The following is a 17,096-nucleotide window of genomic DNA, read 5'->3' on the forward strand; positions in this document are numbered from 1 at the left end:
ACGTTACTAGAAATGGGGGTGCAAAGAAAGAAAGCTTCTCTCTGTGGTAGCCATTGTGTCTGGAAACTGAGGAAGTCTTTCATGACAAAGTAGAGCTACAGTTAAAGTCATGACACAGTACAACTACGGTTTTTGTTAGTTGTGCAGAACGAGATTATACACACCCTGTAAAGAAGGCTGATAAAATAAATGCAGAGCCCGAGGTGTGCATGTAATTTCCCTGCCTGTGGTGTTATTTCATAAAGACCTGCCAAGGGATCAATTCCTCAGTCACAGAAGTCAGGCTATAAATCACCTTGGAAGAAATTAATTGTATTTCAGTTGGTGATGTGAATGCCACCTCAAATTCTATCACCTGCCGAAACATCTTTACCGTATATTCGTCTGTGCAGTCAGTTCCCATGAAATATCTAATGGCCTCTAAAACAAGAGTTTCATTCCACAGTTGTCCAAGTGAATTATACTGTGCTCACACAGTGTTTTGAAAAGCTGAGATAAATTCATCTCAGTTAATCCTGGATTCAGTCCCCCCACCTTGTTTCATTTGGGGACCGCAATGGACAGTGACTCCACACAGCAATATGTGTGTGTTAGCAAAGTAAATACATAATCTAATTAGCACAGTGCTGTAAACAACAAGGGATAGTTCTGCTATTTAGGTTTCAGAAATGAAAAGAGAGTCCCAAGATTTCCCAATAAATCAGTCTCAAAAGCTGTTTCCAAGACTACCTTTTTGAGAAATTTAAAAGTAAGGGCCAGTTTTTTATGCACAAGTGCAAAGGAGGCAAATTCATAGCTAGCTAATGAAACTCAAAATGGTGGAGCCACAAACGGCTATTTGCAAAACAGAGTCATTGTATCCAAAGCCTGACTTAATATTTAGGTATATAGAAGGATCTCTTTGTTTTTCCCCCCTCTGCAATGACTTCAGAGATCATCCAGAAATTTACGAAGAGGGGTTTTATTTTGTTTTGTGTAGGTTCTAGTTCCATCCATTATATGTTTATATTTTTACTCTAAGATTCTCCATTGGATTATATAATCTCACAAATATTTTCTTAACCTGAATTTGTTTTTACTAAACAAATATGGCAAGATGTAATTAAAATAGCACTGACTTCACCAATATCACAGAATGTAAACTGACAGCTAATGAAGTTCTATGGAAAGTATAAAATGGTGGAAAAAAGTAACTGAAAGCACGTCAGATGAGCCACCAATCCTTCAACACTTACTACAAACACAGCAGTCTGTAATAGGTGTGGAACAGAAGTGAGGCATGTGACACAGTCACTGGCCACCGGGAGCTTAGCATATTCATGCAACAGGACACATGGAACTATGAACAAACACTGGATCAGAGACCTCCTGGAAAGATTTAGACTTTAAGGAAAAGAAGTTGGATAAGTCAGATGGGGTCATATTCTGTCAGATTATTAAGTCTATTATACATTTTATTTTTAAAAATTTTATGCGACATGAATATGTCCACACCTCTTATGTCATAAAGAATACCAATCAACAATGCTGTCAAAGCCAATTTCATGCAACTAAGGTAATTTACCACATCTTGCCAACATCGCTCATCATATTGCAGTATTTATTTTTGACCAGTCTGAGTCTCTCACTAGACTACGAGATATTACAGGTCAGAGAGGTGTCCTACTGAACTTTTAATGCTTAGTCTTGGCAACTACTGAATACATGATAATCCATTACATTGTTGATGCTGAATCAATGAATGAATGAATGAATGAATGGTGTTATAAGAGTAGCTGTTTATTTGGTAATTTATCTGAATACAAAGATTGGTTCTTCTTTTTTTAACAAATTTTTATAAAGGTTTATTTATTTTTGAGAGAAAGAGCATGGGCAGGAGAGAGGGAGAGAAAGAGTGAGACACAGAATCCGAAGCAAGCTCCAGGCTCTGAGCTGTCAGCACAGAGCCCGATGCAGGGCTCGAACCCACAAACTGTGAGATCATGACCTGAGCTGAAGTCAGACTGATTCTTGACCACAAAATAGTTCAGGAGGCTTCTACAAAGTTACATTTCATTAAGAAAATTGTGAAAAATTAAAAATCAAAAAGTATGTTAGAGGTATTCATTGAAGCATTATTCATTATAGGAAAAATAACATTCTGAATTTTCAGTAAGTAGGTAAAGTGCTGTTCTATGATGGTCAACCACTCAATAGATTATGGAGCTATTAAAAATGACAAATATGAAGGCCTACAACAGAGGGAAATTAAAATCCAACACAAATAAAAAACGTTCTAATGGTGGAAAGCTGAAAGATTTTCCTTTAGGATCACAAGGATGCCCACTTTTGCCACTTCTGTTCAACATAGTATTCTCAGTCCTAACCAGAGCAATTAGGCAAGAAAAAGAAATAAAAAGCATCCATTGTAAAGAAATCAATAAAAATATCTCCACTTGCAGATGACATGAAAACCCATCACAGACGCAGAATAGCCTAAAGATTCTACAAAAAACAGTTCAAATGAATAAATGAATTCAGCAAAGTCGCAAGGTATAAAATCAACACACAAACATCATTTGTGTTTCTATACACTAACAGTGGGCAATCCAAAATGGAAATTAAGACAATTCTATTTATAATAGCATCAAAAGGAATAAAGTATTTAGAAATAAACTTAACCAACACAAAAGATGTAAACACTGAGAACTACAAAATGTAGTCTGAAAGAAATTAGAGTCAAATAAATAGGACATCCTGTGTTCATAGATTAGAAGATTTAAAACTGTCAAGATATCACTACTACCCAAAGTAATACAGATTCAATGCAATCCTTATCAAAACTCCAATGACACTTTTGCAGAAATAGAAAAATCTGTACATATTGTCTCTTGTAATAAACTTAAAGGGTGAATCACTACAAGTTACCAACAAACACTTAAAATTAAACTATGAAGTAATATTTTGAACATCACACATTGGAAGCTACTATTCAGATCCAGAGAGGATCCAACACTTAAAATAGAATGGCATCGGGGCACCTGGTGGCTCAGTCAGTTAAGCATCCGACTTTGGTTCAGGTCATGATCTCGTGGTTTGTGAGTTCAAGCCCTGCATCGGGCTCTGTGCTGACAGCTCAGAGCCTGGAGCCTGCTTCAGATTCTGTGTCTCCGCCTCTCTCTGCTCCTCCCCTGCTCACGTTCTGTCTCTCTCTGTCTCTCAATACTAAAGAAACATTAAAAAAAAATTGTATTAAAATAGAGTGGCATCGGGTTACTAGAGGGAAGGTGGGAGGAATGGGTTAAATAGGTGATGGCTATTAAGGAGGGCACTTCTTGTGATGAGCACTGGGTGTTGTATGTAAGTGATGAATCACTAAATTCTACACTTGAAACTAATATTACACTGTATGTTAAATAACTGGAATTTAAATAAAAATTTTGAAAACAATAAAGTACTTGTTTTAAAATGAAAAAAAAAAAATAAAACAAAACAGAGTGGCATCATCACCAATATTCAGGCTGACAATGGACCAAATTCATGACTTTTCACATGAGGCGATCACAGAGGAGACTTGGTACGTCGTCCTATCAGAAAAGAAGTCTGTCATTGCACTTGAAAAACATACCAACAGGATAGTATAATCTCAAGTGATGGGAGGAACAGCCTTCTCTAGCAACAGATGCCTGGGTCTCCACAAAACAGCCACAGTCACAAACCAGAGCGGTGTTAAGAATGGTAACCACTATCATCAGATACTGACAGGCTGAATCCGTTCAAATATTTGCACTGTGTACTTTTAGGAGTTATTATAGATTAACAGAATTTCAGGTTGACAGTTAAAAATCACAGTACATATGAAAACCATTTTATGGATAAGAAAATGAGTACCCAAGGAAGAGCTCCCTATATGTACCTCAAAATCATATAATAACTAGCAGGTGGCAAAACCAAGACTAGAACCCAGATTGCCAGGGTTTCTCCATCTTCCCTAATGAAATTCCTGAAGAACCACCTTAGCCTGTTGGCAGAAAAGGTTTCTATGCAAAACAATTGTTTCCCAGTTTTATTGAGACAGTATTGACATATGACATTGTCCTAGTCCAAGGTATACAACATAATGGTTTGATATATGTATGTATCAAAAAATGGTCACCACAGTAAGTTACAAATCCAGCCACCACACAGTCACAAATTTTTTCCTTGGTGAGAACTTTTAAGATCTATTCTCTTACCAACTTTCAAACAGACAACAAGTATTGTTAAGTATAGTCACCAAACTGTACATTACACCCCTAGAACTTACTTATTTTGTAATTGAAAGTTGGTACCTTTTGATTACCTTCACCCATTTCCCCCACTTCCCTAACCGACGGCACAGGCACTGTATCTCTGTTTCTATAAGTTTGGAGGTGTTTTTCTGCATTCCATATATAAGTAATATCATATGGTATTTGTCTTTCTCTCCCTGACTTACTTGGCCATCAAGGTCCACTGTTGTAAATGGCAGAATTTCCTTCTTTTTTATGGCTGGGTAATATTCCATCGTATACACACCATGGTTTCTTTATCCATTCAGTCACTAATGGACACTTAGGCTGCTTCTATGTCTTGACTATTGTAAATAATACAATCAATGAACGTGGGGGTGCAGGTATCTCTTCTAGATAGTGATTTCATTTCCTTCAAATACATACCCACAAATGGAGCTGCTTAATCATATGGTAGTTCTATTTTTAATTTTTAAAGGAACCTCCATACTGTTTTCCATAGTGGCTACACCACTATTAATTACATTGTAAATTAATGTACATTAATTTACATTCCCACCAACAGTGCACAAGGACCCCTTTTCTCCACACATCCCTACCAACACTCGTTATCTCTGGTCTTGTTAACAATGTCAATGTCTCACATTCTAAAACATGTGAGGTAATCACAAAACAATTTCTTGATGACTCTTAACTGCATCAGTATACGTAAACCACCTCACCCCAACTCCAGGAAAGGAACCTCCTAGGATTATATGGAAGCTTACAAATGATACTGGACTTTTTGATAGCTGGATGTCACCAGCCCATCCCTAGGGAAAGGGGTTAGGTCTGCCTTATGCAAGGGAGACTTCCCAACATCAATTATCCTGGGAAAAGGCAGAGCCTGAGATAAGAAATGGGAATGAGCACGGAGAGACTTGACAGAAGGAAAACGGAAACCCTCCCTCTTCTAAGGCCTCAATCTCTTTGATGCCCAGACGCTACATTCAGATGTGCTGACAGTCATTTCTGGGAATGAGAAGTGGTGGTCTCTACAGACAGATAGCCTTGTAGAAGGCCTGGTAAGGCTGTATTTAGCTGCCATATCTGGTAGCCAATTTCATGGGACTCTCTGGGTTTTGTTAAAAGTCGTAAATTCAGGGGCGCCTGGGTGGCTCAGTCGGTTATGCATCTGACTTTGGCTCAGGTCACGATCTCACGGTTCGTGAGTTGGAGCCCCATGTCAGGCACTGTGCTGACAGCTCAGAGCCTGGAGCCTGCTTCGGATTCTGCGTCTCCCTCTCTCTCTGACCCTCCCCTACTCGCACTCTGTGTGTGTGTGCGCGCGTGTGTGTGTCTCTCTCAAAAATAGACATTTAAAAAAAGTCATAAATTCAACTTTTGTCTGCTGTAGGTAGGTAATTAAAGGCACGTTTCCAGACTAGGGGTGGAGCGGAAAACAGGAAGGCAGAGCTAGCACAGTGCTGGCAGCAATGATCAGCAAGGCCCTCAAAGAACACAGGAAGCTTTAAGACAGGAATCCGAGGCATGAACGCTAGGCTCACCAGTCAAATGAAGATGGTGTCCTTTCTTGATCAGGGGAGCTCAGAAGAGGGGGCATTAATTTGTAACTAGGAGACACAATGTGTTTCCTTGCAAATCATCACAGATTAAACACGGGTTTCTCAGTAACAACCACACATACTAATAATTCAATGGCTGAGCACTCTAATGACCATCCAGAATGTTTACGGTCAGCATCCATTCTGACTGGCCAGACACTGGGTGTTAACTAGTTTGAGTCTCACCCTTCCAACAATAACACCTGTGTCTCCAACCTCAGTATCTGCTATTGATTCCTCAGCCTGGAAGAAAACTATTTTTGTGTTAGATGCTTACAGTTTGCCCCAGATGCAGGAATGAATAAACATCCTATTAATAAACCCTAAGCAATAATCATTAGTCCCATTTTATAGGCTAGAAAATTGAGGCTCAGAGAAAGAGTTCACCACCAGATAGCCAGTGGCAGAGTCAGAATTTAATTCTAAAACAACTGAGTTTTAGAATTCTAGAGATACAATCCCTCTACTCTGGAAAGTTACCCTCCTACAAAAGATAACATTGCAGGGAACAAGAAACTATGGGACTTGAAGGCAAATGTACCACCGTCTCATAAAATACTAATAGGGAAAAGAGGCTGGCCATAACATGATTTTAATCCTCCACCAAACTCTCATACCACAATCATCGTCAAGAATTACCTGAGTACCTCAAGCTTTTACATGTATCTGTATGGCAATATGTTAGTCTGTTTCTTCAGAGCCAAGTATATGAACTATAAAACCAATTTAATCCTATTTATCAAGAGAAAAACCTCAAAATACATTCTATTAAAGCCTTGGGAGTCCCTACGTAAATGTCTCATTTGATTAAAATATTACCACCATTTTCAAAAAAAGACACAATTTAACAGTAAATTTAAGGGGAAAAATATGAATTTTACTATTTTCCCTCCAGCCATTTCTTTAAACATCTGACAAATCCTCTGTTCTAAGAAATGATTTCTTTTACTTTCTACTTAGAGAACAAATGAAAATGCATCTGAATGAAATTACCACTGCTGTGGAAACAGTGAGATGCTAAATCAAAACTAGCGATGATGACAAGATTTTCTCGAATGAGGCCAGATTCCCTAAACACAACCCATCATCGTAATAACCTTTAAATGCCCTTTCTCATATGGCTACACCAGCCATTAGTTGGAATGAAAGTTCATTTTGTCAAAATCAGGTTATTTTGCTCAACATCTGATTCTCTTCAGTTACCACTCATCAGTCTTTCTACTTATTATAAGAGATCAGACACTAATCTAACATGTAATTTTACTGGTACTACATCTACATTAGTTGAATTCATCAAAGTAGTCTGAAGGCTGTAAGATTCCCTTTTTTAATTTTTTTTTTCATGTTTATTTATTTTTGAGACAGAGAGAGACAGAGCATGAACAGGGAGGGGCAGAGTGAGAGGGAGACACAGAATCCGAAACAGGCTCCAGGCTCTGAGAGGTCAGCACAGAGCCCGACGCGGGGCTCGCTTAACCGACCAAGCCACCCAGGCGCCCCAATATTTCCTTTTTTAAGAGAGAATTTTTTTTTAAAGTTTATTTATTTATTTTGGGAGTGAGAGTGCATGTAAGCAGAGGAGAGGCAGAGAGAGGGAGGGAGAGAATGAATCCCCAGCAGGCTCTGCACTGTCAGCACAGAGCCTAAGGTGGGACTTGAACTCATTAACCATAAGATCATGACCGAGATCAAGAGTCAGACACTCAAGTGAGTGAGCCACCCAGGCACCCCAAGGCTGTAAGATTTCTGTTTAAAGACACAGAATGTCACCAAAGTCCCTCAGCTGGGTGGCCGTTTAATTTCCCATCCAAACCAGGACACATGACAGTGAAGGGGGCATTATCGAAACAACAACAGGAAACAGGCAGATTCACGACAGTCCCAGCAAACGGACACATATGGCCACCCAACTTGCTAAAGAACCAAACACCATACTTAAAAACCTAAAGTCTTAAAAACTGAAATCAAGACCATGGCAGGAAAGGGGCATAGAGGGCTTATGTGAAAAGAAGGTCAGAGCACCAAGTCAGATCAAGAGAAGTCTTTCTCAAGCACCCAAACCCAATGGCATTTCCAGATTCCCTAAGCATAGTTCCTCCCACCTTGATTAAAACAGTTTGTATATGTGGCTTAAGTCCGTCACATGCCATGTGCTCTCCTTGCTTATTTCTTGGTTTATTTTAGTGCCATCACACTCCTCCTTGATATTACCTTAACTTATGCCCCTTCCTCGGAGACTCCTGTCCCCTCTTCTCCCTATTTTATTTTCCATCCCTGAGCCAATCAACCAGAGTTACTGGGTATTTGCTACATATGAGGTATTGTGCTAAGGACCTCCTACATGAAATGAATTCAAAGCTGAATTAGATACAGTCCTTGCCAGGTAACTGTCCAAATTTTTGTTTGCAACACTTTGTTTAAAACTCAATACAGTTTCACCCCAACCTCTGTTTCTGCATATCCTAAGCAGCTCAAGCGGGGAGGAGAATTCCAAAGTAGTCTACCAAAGCCACCTCCCTGTTCATTTGTAGATGATTTAGTATATGCACTGATGTAAAAGAATAATAAACTATTTTCGTTATGTGAAAAATGTCTACATCTTAAAAAAATTTACAAAAGCTCCCTCACCCAAGACACACTTGCATCCCTATTTCCGCCATAAAACTGGTGATGGACTCATGATGTCTTGCCTGCCAGTGACTTTCCAGCAACTTGTAGAGTTTCCGGCACAAAACAGGCACTCGATAAATATCTATGGAGTAAATGAAGGAATGCGGGGCTCGTGGTTAACTACTTTTTTCCTGATTCCAACTCCTTACCATTTTTGCTCCATTGATTATCTCCTCTTAAATGGCAGCCCCATTAGAGTAACAGCTTTGAGATCAACCCAAATCCCAAGATCAGATTCCCAGCCACTGAATAGCAATGTAACCCTGAGCAAGGTTTCTAATCATTCTCTATGCTTTATTTTTCTTATGTCTAAAATAATACTAATCATTCTAGATACCTTATTTTTCTTATCTATTAAATAGAGATAGCACCATCCAGTTTGCAAGTTCTTTGTGGAATCTGTGAGACTTGAAAAATGAGTTAGACAAAGGGTCCAGCCAGAACCCAAGAAACGCGTATTGAATGAAAGCATGCATTGCCATTCCATTCTGTGGCTCCAGATCAAAATGTAACCATCAAAATCTAATTTGCTGAAGCTGAGCTTCATTCAAACAACAGATACGCATCAAGAGCTATAACACACAACTGAAGTCTGTCTGCTGTTGAACATCAAAGGAGGAGTTTAACATCTGCTTTTAAATGCAGGAAAACAACAATTAGTTCACAAGTAAAAGGGAAAGGTATATGATCCAACTTTATTTTCCCTACCAAAGTATCCAAGTATTAAGGGCTTACCAGCTTATGGCAGGCTGAAGCTCTATTGCAGGAGTCATACACTGGGGGAAGGTAACCCAGGAAATGGTTTTTAAATTCAGCATTTATTGATAACTCACGCTTCTCCTCGTCAAGAATGTCCAGGCGAAGTGTGCCCTTACTCTTTTTTTTTTTTTTTTTAAAGTTTACTTATTTATTTTGAGTGTGAGAGAGAGAGCTCTGAAGGGGCAGAGAGAAAGGGAAAGAGAGAGAGATTCCCCAGCAGGCTCCATACCATCAGCACAGAGCCCGATGTGGGGCTTGAACTCACGAACCGTGAGATCATGACCTGAGCTGAAATCATGACCTGAGCCATCCGGGCGCCCCTACTCTTTTTTTTTTTTTTTAAATGTTTATTTATTTGGGGGGGGGGGGGGGGAGAACGAGCAGGGGAGGGACAGAGAGAAAGTGAGACACAGAATCCGAAGCAGGCTCCAGGCTGAGCTGTCAGAACACAGCCCGGCATGGGGCTCGAACTCACGAGCCGTGAGATCATGACCTGAGCCAAAGTTGGACGCTTAACCAACTGAGCCACCAGGCGCCCCGCCCTTATTTTAAAGTGCAAAACAAAGCAGTCAAAAACCACAAGAACAAGATTGGATCTGAAGGGTATTTTTATCCAACTTGCTTGCTTTTCCAGCGATCTCAAATATAAAACCTCAAAGGAGAATAACATCACGAGTCTTTGTGCAACTTCGCATTTATGGAAGAAAAACAACTCTGTGACAGACAGGCACACGCTTGTTTTTGCTGCACGGCAATGTTTTGAGACCCATTCTGCCGCTATTTCACTTCCCCTCAGGCTCAACAGTGGCCGCTGGGAAGAAGAAGGTCCCTTGTGCTCTATTTCCAGCACACCTGAACTTCTAGCCTACTGAGGCCATGAGAGCTATTTACAGACCTTTCCTTCCTCTTTTCCAGTAACGGTGGCGGAAGCAAGCTATGAAACTTCCCTGGGGTTTGGTTTCCTTTTTCCCAGCTCACTTATGCTACTCTCCTGGAAGATGAAAGAAACTCCAGAGTTTTTCAAAGTCCCGAGGCAATGCTGATCTCAAATAACATTTTCTTTTTTTAAACAAGCCATCATTTCCTAATCTCCTAGGGCATACAGAGCATGAAGCAAAGCCTAAAATCCCTCCTTAGAGTTCACAAAAGCAAATGTAGTAGTTACAAGAACGTGAACTCTGGTTTAAAAACAGCAAAGGGTCATCCTGGGCTACACATGGGCTGTAACACTGAAATGTCAAATTCCAGCCCATAAGCTCACAATTTTGGCCTTTAAAGAGTATCTGAGCAAAAGTGGCTCTCATCCAAATGTACATTTTTTTTCCCCACTAAATTCCCAATGAACCAGGCACATGAACCAATTACCACAGCTTTGTTTCTTAGCCATCTTCATTTATAGACACTTGCTCGCCAAGAACCATGGAGTTCAGAAACCAAGAAAACAGGATGCGAACATAGGTAGTCTGACCCCGGGGCCTCTGCTCATCTGCTCTGAACTAGGAAAACACTTCTATTTGTTGTCTAAATCTGAGTCAGTCCAGGACCAAACAAGAGTGACTATCAGCACAAGGGTTTCATGAGTTTTTGCAAACTGAGGTCCCTACCTGCATGAATGACAGTGTAACATTTTTTATGGACTCATAAATATCATTTAAGACATTTGAGTGGTTATACCTGCCCCGGCAGTGAAGCAGCAGGCACAGATTTAAGCTTCCAAAACGGACTCGCCATAAGTACATTTTAGTCTTGGCCTCAGTGTTTGATGGCAAGTCACAAATTATTTCTCAGAGAAAAATGGCAATTAGGAATTGCCTGAAACTTTAGCAATCAATCTAGACGTCAAATTAAAATCCAATGACTCCTTTGTACATTCTACTTAACCAGAACTGCAACTGAAGCTTTACATATATAATAAAAAAATTATTGAATTTTAGGAGATGGAAAAACCATAAGAGGCTATTCATCTTATCAACATATATTTTATTAAGCAAAGAGTTATGAAAGACAAAGACAAAAAGTGAATGAGACTGGATCCCAGTCCTCAGAATCTTCCCATCTAGTAAATTAAACACAATAGTATGTAAATAACTATGACCCAATTCAAAAGGATAAAATCAGAATATGTTATCAGAGGGACTCAGGCAGGGTATTAAGGGAGTTCAACATACAGAAAAGATCACTTCTAAGCACAGCACAGTCATTAAGAGCATAAACATGAGACTCACAGAGACCCGGGTTTGAGTCTTATCTATACCACTCTCTAGCTGTGTGGAATTAGACAAGTTATTTAACCTCCCTGAGCCTCAGTTTCAAAATCTTTAAATAATAGGATAATAGCATCTCCCTCTTTGAAGTGATATGGCGGGGGCGGGGGGGGGGGCGCTTGGGTAGCTCAGTTGGTTAAGTGTCCAACTCTTGATTTCAGCTCAGGTCATGAGCTCACCATTTGTGGGTTCGAGCTCCACATCTGGCTCTGGGCTTATAGTGTGGAGCCTGCTTGGGATTCTCTCTCTCTCCCTCTCTCTGCCCCTCCCCTGCTTGCTCTCTAAATAAATAAATAAATCTTTTAAGAAATCTTAAAAAAAAAAAAAAAAAAGAATTGTTAAAGGATTAAGGAAAATAAAACCTAAGAAACCCTTACTACATGTCCCACCACACCCTTGGGGTTAACTGCTAGCAATGGGTTCCAGTCTCTGACCCACTATTTCTCCATCTTCTGTGTCTGGTTCTTTCTCTTACCAATGTCCCTTACCTGGTCTGTCCAAAGCCCTGCCACATCCTATTATCAACTCTCCTTTAAAGATGAGGGGATAGGGGCGCCTGGGTGGCGCAGTCGGTTAAGCGTCCGACTTCAGCCAGGTCACGATCTCGCAGTCCGTGAGTTCGAGCCCCGCATCAGGCTCTGGGCTGATGGCTCAGAGCCTGGAGCCTGTTTCCGATTCTGTGTCTCCCTCTCTCTCTGCCCCTCCCCCGTTCATGCTCTGTCTCTCTCTGTCCCCCAAAAAAATAAATAAACGTTGAAAAAAAAAATTTTTTTTAAAAAAAAGATGAGGGGATAGGGGCGCCTGGGTGGCTCAGTCGGTTGAGCATCTGACTTCAGCTCAGGTCATGATCTCACAGCTCATGGGTTCAAGCCCCACATTGGGCTCTGTGCTGACAGCTTGGAGCCTGGAGCCTGCTTCAGATTCTGTGCTTCTCTCTCTCTGCCCCTAACCCACTCACATTCTGTCTCTGTCTCTGTCTCTTTCAAAAATAAATAAACATTAAAAAAAATTTTAATAAATAAATAAAGATGAGGGGATAGACCTTGAGAATGGGGAATGTGCCCAATGTCATACAGTTAGTAAAAAGACCACCATGTCTACCTCCAGACTCCTAGGCTTTAGGGTACATGGTTATTTCTTTGCCTAATCTCTCCTATTATTTGATAAGCAATTAAAAAGCAAGTAGAGCACTTTATTATGCAAATTTTAAAAGGTGCCTTCTCTAAGCAGTCCCAGACCCAAGAGCACACAGTTGAGTAAGTAACGTGGCGGATGATTATCAGTCCCCACCACCCACCGCACACACGTTGCCCTTATGCAGTAAACAATCTGCACGACCTCACATGGCAACCCTGGGTCTCCAGTCTTCTCTTTTTCGGTGTATATGCCTCGCTGCCACCCAAGTGATCTTTTGTAAAAGTCCCATCTAATTATGAAATTTCTTCTACTTTAAAATGTTTATGAGAAGACCCTGGGGGAAGGGAAGGGGAAAAAATAGTTACAAGCAGAGAGGGAGGGAGGCAAACCATAAGAGACTCTTAAATACAGAGAACAAGAGCACATATTACACACTGTATGTTAGCCCATTTGACAATAAATTATATTTTAAAAATAAATAAATAAAATTTTTATGGCTATATATTGCTTAGAAACCCCAAGTCTCCAGCGTGGTACCCATGTGGCCCTCCTCTGGTACCAAGTCTCTTCAATTTCAGAGCCAACTGTGCTCTCCACCACGTCCCATACCCCAGCCGCGGTGGCGTTCTTGCTGCTCTCTGAACACGCCATGAGCTTCCATTCGTCTGCACTTTGGCACGTACTTTTCCTACAACTAGCTCCAACGACTCCTCCCCTTCCTATCTTCTAACTCAGCCGGCAAGACTTATTCCACTGCCAGCTCTTGCATGCAATAAAGACATTTCCCGACTGTTCCTTTCTCAGTGCACCCAAGGCATTTGTGAGTGTACATTCTCCACCAGTTCGTGGGAGTCAGGAGGATACTACACGGGCTTTGAATTGGATGGGCCAGAGTTAGAATCCTACCTCAAACATTTTCTAGCTGAGTGAAATGTGGACAAGTTACTTCCCCCACCCCGCCCTGCCCTGCCCACCTAAATTTCAATAATTCCTACCCCAAGAATTACTGTGAAAATCAAATGCCTTAATGTTATGTCTTCCACACTGGTTCAGACAGTAGAGCCACTCTAAGGGCAGAATGCATAAAATCTCAATACACTTAATTGTATCATGTGAGCTAAGATCTTCTCTAGTAGGAAAAATTAAGACCACATTATATGTCTACAGGATTTCAAATATAAAAAAAGTATATGTTTTTAAAATCATTGCTCAAAGTTTATCAACTAAATGCTTCTTATTTGTTTACCCTTTTTTTTCCAATTTGTTTATTTAACCTAATAAGTAGTAGCAGATACCAAAAGTTCAAGAAAATATAATAGGAGAAAAAAACTTAAAGATGAGAAGTTTCTATTTACAGACTTATTTTGGAGGGAATGGATCAATAAATATCATTACTGAATTTTAGTAATCAAACACCTCATCTAAGTTCCACCCCACTGCTTGTCACATGGTACAGGCTGAATAAATGTTTATTTGAATCTGAATTTGAAATGCAGATTACATTCCTTGAAAGCAAGGGTATAACTCATTCATCTCTGAATAATGAGCTCCTAGTACAGTGGCTGGCACATAGTAGTTGCTCAAGAAATGTTGATTTAATATATGAACTTACAACTGAGAAAGCATGCAAAGGTCTATAAAACATTGTGTCTCCAATTATTTTGGATTGCAATTTACCCCAATAAATCCTAGTCTACAGTCTATGAAATGCTCCTTTTGTACCCATCGCCACCTCATCTGAGATATTTAGAGTTTCTTGGGAGGGAGAAATATGTAGGTAGAAACCTTCCTTAGGCACAGAAATATTGATGAAGACAGCAGAGTGGGAGGAATATGTCACCTGCACTCTTGTCATATAACAAAGGAACCAAAGACACAACACGTTATACACAGTACCTGTCAGACAGTGACACTTCCAGTTTTGAGCACGTATTTACTCCCATGAGCCTCCTATCCAGAATGTGTCTGGTTACAGTAAACGCTGCAGAGATTACAGAAGGTGAATCCTAGTCTTTCTGTTTGCAGATGAAAAACCTACACTATTATATTTCACATATTTATACTCCTTTGTAACTGAAAGCCAGGATAGCCTCCAATTAAACAAAAAGCTAAGATCCCATTGTTGTACTTTCACTAAAAAGGACATTGTAGATAAATATTTATTAGCATGGGAATTCATTACTTATTGGTAGGTGGAAAAGACAGGATACCAAACAATTTGAAGAACAGAATCCTCTTTCAGTACTGGCATAAAAATAAACATAATGTGCATCAAATAGAACAGTAAACTAGAAGGTTTTTTTTTACTTCTTTTAAAATAACCCATGGCTAACTTTTCAAAAGTGCATCCATACTTTATAAACATGATAGACTCAAGTTAACAGAAATCTACCTGAAATAACTAAATAAAATGCTTTTCTAATCACAAATGCAAGAAAGAAAAAATAAAAGTAGAGGCCACAGAGATGCTGAAAAGAAGTGTGGAGGTTAATCCAGGTTCTAGATTTTGCCCCAAAACTGTGCTTGCCTCCCCCCACTGATACATTTAAGTACACCTTACAGTCTTCAAAGTACCGTCAGAAACATTCTCCTATGACTTTTGTCACTGTCAGAAAAGACTGCCTTCCTTCTCCCTTGCTCTGCCTCTCCCTTAACCTTGACCTCCACGTGAGTAGTTCTTCAGGCCTGGATTTACATACAGCATACTTATGTGTTATAACCTTCTTCTTTTCTTTTCTCTTTTCTTTTATTTTTTTAACCTAAAGGTCAATTATGAATGGCCTTCTGTGCATCGAAATATTCACCTATGACATCAGTTTAATAAGCAGGGATCTTTTTGCCATGGTCCCTCTGGTAACACGGGCTATCTTTAGCGTATTGGTGTGAATCAGAAGTCCTACAGATGCCTTGCCTCTACAAAATGGAAATACACCTTTTACAGCAATGGCACAAAGGGAATATTGTGGTATAATAGAAGGAAAATACCTCACCAGAGGCTATGTTAAATTTTAAAGAGATGATAAATTATTTGAAAGGTGGTTTAAGTAGCTTACTTTCTGGGGGTAAATTATATTTCCAATCTAAACATCAAATACCTGGATCCTGAAGCCCAGAGAACTAATCTTTTGCCCTTTTCATTTCACTTCTGTGGACAGGCTGGTGACTTCCAACATAATCCTCTTTCAAATACCTTCCAAGATGGAATAATAAGTATACCACATAGGATTTCCTTTATGTTAAGGTTAATATGTGAATATTAAATTCAACCAAAATGAAGCCCATGAGAAAATGCATGTGCCTGACACAGCTGGTGCTCAGTAAAGGTTAGCAATTGCTATTATTATTATTAGCTAGTAATAATATACACTTCTATGAAGAATAAACCCCCCCAAGGGGAGCCTGGGTGGCCCAGTCGGTGGAGTGTCCAACTTTGGCTCAGGTCATGGTCTTGCAACGTGTGAGTTGGAGCCCCACATTGGGCTCTGTGCGGACAGCTCAGAGCCCGGAGCCTACTTCCAATTCTGTGTCTCCCTCTCTCTCTGCCCCTCCCTCGTTCGCATTCTCTCGAAAAATAAACATAAAACAAACTTTTTTTAAAGAATAATTCCCCCAAAACGTGAATATTTACCCACACGTTGTCCAAAAACTTAGAAATAGACAAAAGGCATTATCGGATGTGTTTTCAGGGCTAGTGCAGTATAGCAGCAGGTGTGTTCAAGGATTAACTCATTCACTAGGACTCTGTACCTTTGTTGGACTTCCTATTTACTATTGGTTCAGATATTTTACAATTTTGGAAAGGCAGATGTTAATTTACTGAAAGCTGATAACAACACAGATGATTCTTGTCTATTACCAATACAATACAAATGATCTCTGTTCCATAGAAAAGAAAACCCCAAAGGTTAGTTAATATCCCTGTAAAACATTAGCCAATTGTGCATCTAACCCAGTCATCTTATTCTAAGATTCTTTTTAAAAGCCTTCACAATGGGCCATATAAGCCTCTGTTGCTCAAACGCTCCTTAAATTGGCTTTATCATTTCACTGGCTCCCCTTTTAATTAATAAAATGAATACTTAAAATTTTTTTTTCAAATAAATAAAGTGCTATCATTTTTTTAAGAGCCACGGACAATAGTATTTCACTACAGCCAATATTTCACTGTAACATTAAAAAATGTTTTTGGAGAAAATTCTCAAAGTCCTTCCTTTCAGTGAATTTATACTGACAGCTCTTGCAAGTTACATGCATGGTGCGTGTGTGCTGTGCATGTGCGTAATAGTTTTTCAGTACAAATACCTTATTTAACCCCAAAAAGGCTTCATAATTAATTACCCTTACCTTATAATTATTATATAATAATACACAGTTTAATTATAAGTAAATTTATAATGCATACAATATAACAA

The 17,096-nt window shown here is 39.6% G+C and overlaps 1 protein-coding gene across 1 annotated transcript in view; it reads right to left on the minus strand.

The window, feature by feature from the left end:
- The window catches only part of APBB2 (amyloid beta precursor protein binding family B member 2), a 382,196-nt gene that overhangs the window by 250,759 nt on the left and 114,341 nt on the right, over positions 1-17,096 (minus strand). The gene's annotated exons all lie outside the window — the stretch shown is intronic.

Source organism: Lynx rufus, unplaced genomic scaffold, assembly GCF_022079265.1.
Source record: "Lynx rufus isolate CCGP_SWC_20201006 ecotype Redwood Valley unplaced genomic scaffold, mLynRuf1.p SCAF_3, whole genome shotgun sequence".
Taxonomy (NCBI): domain Eukaryota; kingdom Metazoa; phylum Chordata; class Mammalia; order Carnivora; family Felidae; genus Lynx; species Lynx rufus.